Here is an 11,328-nt window from a genome sequence, read left to right on the forward strand (position 1 = left end):
CGTCCCTCACGATACCCCCAGTCTCACTTGCCTGCAGTTTCCTGTTAGCATTCTTGGAACAATTAAACATTCGCCACCCACAGATCAGTCTTCCAGAACTTCACCAGTGGTCAACAGTGAAGCAAGCATTCCTACAAGGGCCCTTGTGATTTCTTCAGGAGGGTGCACAGAAATTTATTATCAAGGAACATATACAACCCCAAGATTCATTTTCCTGCAGGCATAGTCAGCAAATCTATAGAACAGCAACTCTAACAGGAGCAATGAAAGGTCAACCAGAGTGCAGAAGATGACAAAATGTACCAACATGAAATAATGAGAAGAGATAACAAGATGAGATCATTGGTTGTGACAACATTCCAATGATGGGAAAAATGAGTGTAGCTATCCCACTCAGTTCAAGATCCTGACGGTTGAGGGGCAGTAACTGTTCTTGGACCTGGTGGTGTGAGTCCTGAGGCTCCAGTACCTTCTACCTGATGGCAGCAGCACGAAGGGAGCCTGGCCTGGGTGGCAGGGATCCCTGAATGATGGATGCCACTTTCCTACGACAGGTCGGGCCCCTGGAGATCTCCCCACCTTAACGCACTTCAAGGCCACAAACACCTCCTTTCCCACGACATGCATCCAAGACATCACTACCTACTACCCTCATTTCATCAGTACCCAGGAACAGCAGGAAGAAATGGACATTAAAAAGTCTCAGCCATCTCCTGCTGCTCCACACAAAGGGAGCCCTGATGGTCTTTAAGAGGACCTGGTCTCTCCCTAGTCACCCTTTAGTGTTAATATACCCGAAGAACTTCTTTTTAAAAAAACGTTGCCCTCCTGATCATTTCATACCCACTTTTTGCCTTCCTGATTTAAGCCTGCTCCTGAACTATGTTCAGTGAAGAATTAATTTGTACCCAGCTGCCGAAACACAAAGCAAGATTCCTTCTTTTTCCTCTTATCAGCCAGGATCCACTGAACTTGTTATGTCTACCATTCAGCCCAAAAGGAATATGACACACCTGGCCTCTTGATATGACCCTTTGAAAAGCCCCCCAACTTCAAACTTTTCCTTCAGATTCAAAATCAGAGTTAATATCATCAGCACGTCTTGAAATGTCAACTTTACGGCAGCAGTACAATGAAATACATGATGAATGAATGTAAATAAAAAACTGAGTTATATTAAATATATATATATATTTTAAAGAGTTAAGTTAAGACAAGTAGTGCAAAATAACAAACATACAAAGTAGTGAGGTAGTGTGCAAGGGTCAATATGCATTTAGGAACGGTACGGCAGAGGGGAAGCTGATCTTCCTGAATCGTTGAGTGTGCGCCTCAAGGCTCCTGTCCCTCCTTTCCGACAGCAACAATGAGAAGAGGGTATGTCCTGGGTGGTGGGGTCCTTAGTGATGGACGCTGCCTCCCTATAGCGCCGCTCCTTGAAGAGGTCCTGGATACTATGGAGGCTGGCACCCATGATGGGGCTGAGTAACTCCACAAATTATTTTAATCCTGTGCAGTAGCCCAGCCACCTCCCCCCAGAGCAGACGGTGATGCAGCCTGTCAGGATGCTCTCCATGGTGCCCCTGTAGAAGTTTGAGTGTCTTACTTGGCAAACCAAACTGCTAATGAAATATAGCTGCTGTCCTGCCTTCTTTATAGCTGCATCAATAAACCACGTGGTGTCGGACCACGACAATGACAGGCATGGGCCAGATTAAACTGGCTCCAACACACTACCCTATCCGCCATAGCATCCCATACCTCACCCCACAAGACTCCACAACCTTACCTCTCCCAGCCCCACATGTACATCTGCCATTCCTACCCTCAAACCTAATCCGAAGGTCCAAGGGGGCACACACCACCACTAAACCAAGGCGCACCCCAATTAACCCTGGCCACACACCCACAAACCGGCAGCCACAACACTACTTTATCCACCAGAGCCCGACATGCTCACCCCACAAAACTCCACAACCTGATCTCTCCCAACCCAACATATCCATCCGCCAGCCCTACCCTCAAACCTAATCCTAAGGTGCAAGGAGGCACACACCCCCACCAAACCTATGACTTGGGTAAGGAGGGGCAAGATCCAATAAAGGCAAGTGTTGGACCTGGTTAATGAAGGCGTGGGCCAGATCAAAGTGGCAGGGTTGCGTAAAACTGAATCTCAAGTGCCAAGGTCAAGAAGCACAAGAGAGCTGATTCACCCACTGCCCGAGTAATCTCAACCTTACGGTGACACGCTCTTCATTCTCCTGGTCCACGAGATGCCAGTAAAAAAAGCTGAGATACCCAACAGGCGAGAGGGTAACCAGTAAGTTAAATCCAAGCTGGGTCCAAAGAAAACAAGTCACTACTAAACTCAGAATCCCCAGTAAACACTGTCAATTTAACCCATGCAATCCCAGGCATACAGATGCCAGGTAATGATGTCTAAGAATATAATTACCCTCAGAATTACACGCCTCTTAATGTTTTACAAAACCCTATATTCCAAAGTTCCAGGGGAAAGCATAACCCAAATTGACACCTTCCTGAATTCCTTACAGTTACCCACTTTAAGCAAAGAACAAAATAGAACGAAGACTGCTGACAGAACTGAAGCTGAACTAGAAACTGCAATTAGTAGGCCTAAATTAGGCAAGTCTCCAGGATCAGATGGATATACGGCAGAGTGGTATAAAGAGTTTAGAAATGAGTTAATTCCTGTTTTACTCCCCACACTGAACTGGGCTCTAAGAAAGGCACAAATGCCACCCAGCTGGAAGGAGGCGATAATCTCAGCAATACCGAAAGAAGGGAAAGATAAAATGGAATGTGGGTCATTTAGACCAACATCTGTTCTTAATGTGGATTATAGATTATTTACCTCCATCATGGCCAAACGATTAGAAGGGGTTCTACCCACACTGATACATAATGATCAGACTGGTTTTATACAAAACGCCAAACACAAGACAATATATGAAGGACACTTCACATTGTGAATCATATAAAAAAATGAAATTGAAGCAATATTGATAAGTGTGGACGCTGAAAAGGCATTTGATTAGGTTATTTGGAATTTTCTTTACAGAGTTTTACATAGATTTGGTCTACGTGACACAATTACTAAAACTATACAGGCACTATACAACAATCCTACTGCCAGGATTAAAATCAATGGATATTTATCTAATAGTTTTACCCTAGAAAGGGGCATGAGACAAGGTTGTGCATGGTTACCGCTACTCTTCCCATTATATCTGGAAACATTAGCTCAATATATCAGACAAAATGAAGATATCAGGGGAATTACTATTAAAGGGACAGAGCATAAATTGGCCTGTTACGCAGATGACATTTTGATCTATCTTCGGCAACCAACATACTCTAAGTAAATTGATGCAATCCTTTGAACAATATGCCAATTGTCAGGATACAAGATCAACATAGACAAAACCCAACTACTTTCATATAACTATAGCCCACCAAGAGAAATTGAAAGTAGATATCCTTGGGCATGGCAAACAGAGTCTGTCAAATATTTGGGCATCATTATGCCAAAAGATTTGGCAAAATCATCAGAATGCAATTATCAGCCTATATATAAAAAAATTAAGGAAGATATAACAAGGTGGAACCTAATTCCTTTTCTTGGTCTCAGTTCAAGGATTGAATCTATTGAAATGAATATACTGCCCACACTACTATATCTCTTTCAGACCCTACCAACAGAGATTAACCAAAATCAATTCAATGAACGGAACAAGATGCCATCAAGATATGTATGGCAAGGTAAAAGGCCTCGGGTTCTTCTCAAAACTTTGCAGTTAGCCAAGGAAAAGGGGGGGGGATGGGGCCTACCTTCTCTTAGAGATTATAGTTTTGCAGCACAATTGAGAGCTGTGATATGCTGGTGCAACCCATCATATGACGCTCAATGGGAAAACATTGAGGAGAGGATACTTTCCATCCCCATACAGCAATTTTGGCTGATAACAATCTACAAAGTTACATAAATACTACTGATAACCCGTGGGTGAAATGGACTCTTAAAATACGGAGAACTATTATAAAAGAATATAAACTAGAGAGACACATTGCAATTCTTAAAATGGTGTCCATATGACTTGGATTTTACGCTGAATAAACTGGATTTAAGGACTGGACAGCTAAAGGAATAACAGTTATTTGCAATATAATGAAAGAAGGAACACTGTTCAGTTTTGAAATGCTCAAAGAGAAACACTTATTAGAAAACAAGACTTCTACCGGTATTTACAGATGCGCAGTACATTAATCAGACGGTTAAAAATGTGACCAAGGCAAGTACATGTCTGATAGAGCTATTTAGAAAAGCATGTAATTCAGACAACGGTAGTAGAATAATTTCAAACGTGTATAAGGGATTGTCAAATCTTAAAACACATTCAACTTCATACAATAAAACAAAATGGGAGAAGGAAGGAGGGATAATAATATCTGAGGAAGACTGGACAATAATATGGAGGTATCAATGGAAGTGTACCAGTTCACAGAAATGGAGGGAGTTCGGGTGGAAAAACTTGATAAAAGTTTTGAAAAACTGGATATTTTATTACACCCTCTCAGAAATCCCATTATGATCGTAACCTCCCTGTTTGCTGGAGAAATTGTGGAAATCAAAATGCAAACCATTAGTATATTTTCTGGGAATGCCCCATTATAAAAGACTATTGGAGTGGTATACATAATGCCCTACAAGACATCTCTAAATGTGAAATACCCTTAGAGAGTAAGACCATATATTTCGGGTATATACCTCAAGAATAGTTGAAGAGATAAATATTTAATGAATATACTGCTGGCGGCTGGTAAAAAAGACCTTTACCAGGAAATGGTTATCACAGGAGAGCCCAACTTTAAACGTATGAATAGAAATTACAATGGACGTTTACAAAATGGAGACGATAACAGCATCTGTTAATCATAAGTTGGAACAATTTGATGCATATTGGGAAAAATGGTTTAACTACATAACACCTCATAGGCCTGATTTTATTCTCACAAGTTAATGAATATGTTGTTAAAAAAAAAATCACTCCCTACTCTGTACATAGTTTTCTTCTTTCGATTGTTCTTTCTTTCCTCTCCTTTCTATAAGTGTATATAAGGCATCTGTTAGTCTTGCGAGACCATGGATCTGCGCCTGGAAAGTCTTCACTCTCCAGGGCGCAGGCCTGGGCAAGGTTGTATGGAAGACCGGCAGTTGCCCATGCTGCAAGTCTCCCCTCTCCACGACACCGATGTTGTCCAAGGGAAGGGCATTAGGACCCATACAGCTTGGCACCAGTGTCAACGCAGAGCAATGTGTGGTTAAGTGCCTTGCTCAAGGACACAACACTCTGCCTCGGCTGGGGCTCGAACGCACGACCTTCAGATCACTAGACGAATGCCTTAACCACTTGGCCACGTGCCTCAGATAAATATTATCTGGAGATTTGTGACAAATACGATTATATGATATATATGTACAGTATCTGAAATACATATTCTGGAAATGTCTGTTTGATGAACTTCAATAAAAAATAAATTACAAAAAAAAAAAAAAATCACACACCTCTCGTTACCTTGCTCCATGGGATAAACATAAGCCGGGCCTGATCAACCCTGGCTGGGTCACCTCGGAGAGGGTGTCTAATGATTAAAAACCCGAAATACCCAATGACCCGAGGTTGCATTACTGATGTGTCCCAGTGCACTGTATCCAGGTTAGGTCCTCAGAGATATTGACACCCAGGAACTTGAAACTGCTCACTCTCCCAACTTCTGATCCCTTTGCCAATCCTGCCCAATGCCCTCAACGTTGGCCCAGTTCCAGTTCAGGACTTTATCCTGTTCTGTTTGTCTCCATTACTATTCTGAAACTAGTAGAATGCTGGTCACTGGACCCAAAGTGCATCCCGACGGCAACTTCAGTTTTCTGGCCCACCTTCTCCTGTGAGATTCCTTAAGGCTGTTATCACTGTGGGATGGTAGTGCAGATAAGCTCCTATACTCACTAAATGCTCCCAAAGGCGTGCGTCTGAACTAGCCTCTGACAACCAAGTGCAGCTCCTGGCCTTTGTGTGCGGCTTAGCTCCAGGGAAAGGGGCACAGGCGGGTTACTGGAGGCTTAAAACCAGTCACTTCGGGCAGATGGGGCTCATTCAGTCACGGTTGGCAGCTCATCTAGGAGAGGGAAACCTCTGATCTCAAACCTCCACTGCCTTGTGGCTATACCCACGCACAGGGAAGGTTTTGGGAGTAAACCCTGAGGGAAAAATCCGGAGCTGAAGTCCCTAAGGCAGTCCTAAATTGAGTTCAATCCTGACTCCTGAGATGCTGCTGGTGCCAAATTGTATCAGTCTCTGCCGTTCCTTTGGCACCTCAGGTGTTTGGAGAGGGAGAGCTCATTATCGTACTGCCCAGGATTTCCATCTAGACAGCTAGGACACAACGTCCACAGTTGACCCTGATCGATGGAGGCCTCACTCTCGCTCCCTAGAAGGGGGACTGGTATTGTTGGCCCTGATCCAGCTCAGGATTTTACTCTATTCTGTCTTCACCGGTGGTCACCAGACTGCCACTTCAGTTCCCCAGCCTGCCTGGTTCCCCAAGGGTGGGGCTGGTATAGCTCCTGCCCGAGTACACTCCGCGGTATAATGCACCAGGAAACTCCTGGATGCAGCACAAACAAGTCCCACCACATCGCACTCACGGTGGCCCAGTCGATACTGGGAAACTGAATCCCTGATAAACACTAACCTGCAGTTCTCAAAACTACGTGCAGTCTCTCAACAGGTCTGCTCCAAGTGCCTGCTGACTACAGGGCTGGCAATCAGCAAGATAGCCCTACCCAGGTGACCAGAGCGCCTCTATCTAAATGGCCTCAAGAACATCCGCTCAAAGCAGTGTCTCCACAGCACCCTGTCCCCCTCTCACACCCTGGAACATTGAGCCGCCACTCATTCCAGGTACTCCACGCCCTCAGCTCATTCGCCTCGCCTGTCTGCCCAGGTGCTGCAAAACAGAGCTGACTTAGAGCCGCGGTCCCAGCTGCCCGGCGACAGTGCGTGTGGCCCCGAGGCTCATGCGCTGGCTGCACATGCCAGCACCACACCCAGGGGAGGGAGACAGCATCCTCAGCCTGCGCAGGCTCCCCGTCTGACACCCACAGAACACACCCCCCATTTCGTGCTCTCTGAAACACACCTGCTACCGACACCACTGCGAAGGGGCACAGGTCGCACACTGACCCTCTGCCTTCCTCCACAGACCTCCAAGCTGCCTCTGGAGAAAACACCGCAGGCGTGTCTAATTCCACTCCCACACACAGCCAAATCCCCCACTGTCATGCGAATTTCCTGCACACTCCAGCCCAGCGGCGCTGCGAATTAAGCAAATAGGAAAACACTAGGCGATGGGGACAGAGAGACACACTCGGGGGTCAGGGGAGACACACACACACACTCGGGGAGGGGTCAGGGGAGACACACACACACTCGGGGAGGGGACAGACAGCGAGACACACTCGGGGAGGGGTCAGGGGAGAGACACACACTCGGGGAGGGGACAGACAGCGAGACACACTCGGGGAGGGGACAGACAGCGAGACACACTCGGGGGTCAGGGGAGACGCACACACTCGGGGAGGGGACAGACAGCGAGACACACTCGGGGGTCAGGGGAGACGCACACACTCGGGGAGGGGACAGACAGCGAGACACACTCGGGGGTCAGGGGAGACACACACACACACTCGGGGAGGGGTCAGGGGAGACACACACACACTCGGGGAGGGGACAGACAGCGAGACACACTCGGGGGTCAGGGGAGACGCACACACTCGGGGAGGGGACAGACAGCGAGACACACTCGGGGGTCAGGGGAGACACACACACACACTCGGGGAGGGGACAGACAGCGAGACACACTCGGGGGTCAGGGGAGACACACACACACACTCGGGGAGGGGACAGACAGCGAGACACAAACACTTCAAAGACAGACCCCACCCCCCACTTCTCACCAGCAGACAAACGACTGCACACCCACTTCCTTTGGCTCCTGACCTTTCACCCTGTTTCCAGGAAGTGACGTCATATTCCTCCACCTCAAAGGGAAAGTGTTGGGTTTAAGACACAGCAATAATTCATTGGCTGCCAAGTGCCCATTCGCGTCCTATTGGCTCTGTCTGAATTGCTGTTTGCGGCAATTGGATAACGTTGACTCAGAGGAGTCGCCCCTTATTGGCTGGTAGCCATCATCGGCTGGGAGATGTCCGCTTCTCATTGGCCTGTAACCATCATTTGCTGGGGGTGGTCTTCCTATCATTTTCTACTCTCATTGGCTAGTGAGAGTTCTTCCCCTCATTGGCTGGTAGCATCGTTGCTTGGGCGGTATCTGCCTCTCATTGACAGCTTTGGCTAGGAGGTGTCTGGATCTCATTGGTTGGGTGGTGTTGGCACCTCATTGGCTGTACTAGGGTCTGGAGCCTCATGAAGGACAGAGTCAAGGCCATGGTCAGGGTCAGGGTCAGGGTCAGAAACCGGGAGCAGGTTGTCAGCAGCATCGGAGAGAGCAAGGTCCCCACTTGAGGTCAGAGTTGACTGTACTGCTTGGGTCAGAATCAAGGTGCAGCTAGGTTCTAGGTCAGGGGTGAAGGTGGGGTCACGGTCAGGTTTAGGATCGGGGTGAAGGTGGGGTCACGGTCAGGTTTAGGATCAGGGTGAAGGTGGGGTCACGGTCAGTGTAGGATTGGGGTGAAGGTGGGGTCAGATTCAGGTTTAGGATCGGGGTGAAGGTGGGGTGACGGTCAGGTTTAGGATCGGGGTGAAGGTGGGGTCAGATTCAGGTTTAGGATCGGGGTGAAGGTGGGGTCACGGTCAGGTTTAGGATCGGGGTGAAGGTGGGGTGACAGTCAGTTTAGAATCGGGGTGAAGGTGGGGTCACGGTCAGGTTTAGGATCGGGGTGAAGGCGGGGTGACAGTCAGTTTAGGATCGGGGTGAAGGTGGGGTCACAGTCAGGTTTAGGATCGGGGTGAAGGTGGGGTCACGGTCAGGTTTAGGATCGGGGTGAAGGTGGGGTCACGGTCAGGTTTAGGATCGGGGTGAAGGTGGGTCACGGTCAGGTTTACAATCGGGGTGAAGGTGGGGTCACGGTCAGGTTTACGATCGGGGTGAAGGTGGGGTCACGGTCAGGTTTAGGATCGGGGTGAAGGTGGGTCACTGTCAGGTTTAGGATCGGGGTGAAGGTGGGTCATGGTCAGGTTTACGATCGGGGTGAAGGTGGGGTCACGGTCAGGTTTAGGATCGGGGTGAAGGTGGGTCACGGTCAGGTTTAGGATCGGGGTGAAGGTGGGGTCACGGTCAGGTTTAGGATCAGGGTGAAGGTGGGGTCACGGTCAGTGTAGGATTGGGGTGAAGGTGGGGTCAGATTCAGGTTTAGGATCGGGGTGAAGGTGGGGTGACGGTCAGGTTTAGGATCGGGGTGAAGGTGGGGTGAGATTCAGGTTTAGGATCGGGGTGAAGGTGGGGTCACGGTCAGGTTTAGGACCGGGGTGAAGGTGGGGTGACAGTCAGTTTAGAATCGGGGTGAAGGTGGGGTCACGGTCAGGTTTAGGATCGGGGTGAAGGCGGGGTGACAGTCAGTTTAGGATCGGGGTGAAGGTGGGGTCACGGTCAGGTTTAGGATCGGGGTGAAGGTGGGGTCACGGTCAGGTTTAGGATCAGGGTGAAGGTGGGTCACGGTCAGGTTTACGATCGGGGTGAAGGTGGGGTCACGGTCAGGTTTACGATCGGGGTGAAGGTGGGGTCACGGTCAGGTTTAGGATCGGGGTGAAGGTGGGTCACGGTCAGGTTTAGGATCGGGGTGAAGGTGGGTCATGGTCAGGTTTACGATCGGGGTGAAGGTGGGGTCACGGTCAGGTTTAGGATCGGGGTGAAGGTGGGTCACGGTCAGGTTTAGGATCGGGGTGAAGGTGGGGTCACGGTCAGGTTTAGGATCAGGGTGAAGGTGGGGTGACGGTCAGTGTAGGATTGGGGTGAAGGTGGGGTCAGATTCAGGTTTAGGATCGGGGTGAAGGTGGGGTCACGGTCAGGTTTAGGATCGGGGTGAAGGTGGGGTCAGATTCAGGTTTAGGATCGGGGTGAAGGTGGGGTCACGGTCAGGTTTAGGATCAGGGTGAAGGTGGGGTCACGGTCAGGTTTAGGATCGGGGTGAAGGTGGGGTCACAGTCAGGTTTAGGATCAGGGTGCAGGTGGGGTCACAGTCAGTTTAGGATCAGAGTGAAGGTGGGGTCACGGTCAGGTTTAGGATCGGGGTGAAGGTGGGGTCACGGTCAGGTTTAGGATCGGGGTGCAGGTGGGGTCACGGTCAGGTTTAGGATCGGGGCAAAGGTGGGGTGACAGTCAGTTTAGGATCAGGGTGAAGGTGGGGTCCGAGCCAGGCCAGTGTCAGGGTTAGAAACATGAACAGGGTCACCAGCAGTACCAGGGTCAGGGGTAGGGTGGGCTGTAGAGCACAGCTGTGGTCGACGTCAAGGATGCTGGCCCTGATGATTCAGGAACAGCTTCTTCCCCTCTGCCATCCGATTCCTAAATTGACATTGAACCTTTGGACACTAACTCACTTTTTTAAATATACAGTAGTTCTGTTTTTGCACGTTTTTAAAAATCTATTCAATATACGTAATTTATTTACTTGTTTATTTATTATTATTATTTTTCTCTGCTAGATTATGAACTGCTGCAGTTCACACACATTTCACGTCACATGCTGGTGAGAATAAACCTGATTCTGATCCTGGCAGAGGGGAAGAAGCTGTTCCTGAATCAGTGAGTGTACCTCCTCCCTGAAGAGGGCATGTGCTGGGTGATGGGGTCTTTAATGACAGACGCTGTCTTCTCCAGCTGTTTATCGATGGTGGGATGGGTTGGGCCACGGAGGAGCTGGCCCAGCTTACAGCTTTTCCCTGATCCTGTGCACTGGAGCTCCCAGAACCAGACAGTGGTGCCACCAGCCTGAATGCTCTCCACTGTACTTCTGTAGAAATTTGCAAGTGTCTTTGGTGACAAACCAAATCTCGTCAAGTTCCCCCTGAGTGAATCTGTCCCCTGTGGGATATTCCTTCTCCCACACCCCTCTGAGTAGACAGGACTGAGACACATTGAGCCACTGCAGAGTGAGAAAGGTTTTCCTCACGGTGCGCAGCAGGTTGCTGGCTGTTTCACTGTGGGCACAGCACAACCACGCTCCCTCCCCATGGCTCTGGGCAACCCCCACCTTCTGTAGCCCAGGGTAGAGCCTCCTCTTCCAGC

At 48.8% G+C, this 11,328-nt stretch overlaps 1 protein-coding gene across 2 annotated transcripts in view; it reads right to left on the reverse strand.

The window, feature by feature from the left end:
* The window catches only part of bcap31 (B cell receptor associated protein 31), a 41,453-nt gene extending 33,323 nt beyond the window's left edge, over positions 1-8,130 (reverse strand). Inside the window, exon 1 of one of the 2 annotated variants that reach the window (XM_072246299.1) lies at positions 8,039-8,130. The gene's annotated coding sequence lies outside the window, so the exon portion shown is untranslated. Of the gene's footprint in view, positions 1-7,221; positions 7,961-8,038 lie in introns of those variants that run through there. The other variant, XM_072246298.1, reaches the window with a different exon arrangement.
* Positions 8,131-11,328: the final 3,198 nt, after the last annotated feature.

Source organism: Mobula birostris, chromosome 29, assembly GCF_030028105.1.
Source record: "Mobula birostris isolate sMobBir1 chromosome 29, sMobBir1.hap1, whole genome shotgun sequence".
Taxonomy (NCBI): domain Eukaryota; kingdom Metazoa; phylum Chordata; class Chondrichthyes; order Myliobatiformes; family Myliobatidae; genus Mobula; species Mobula birostris.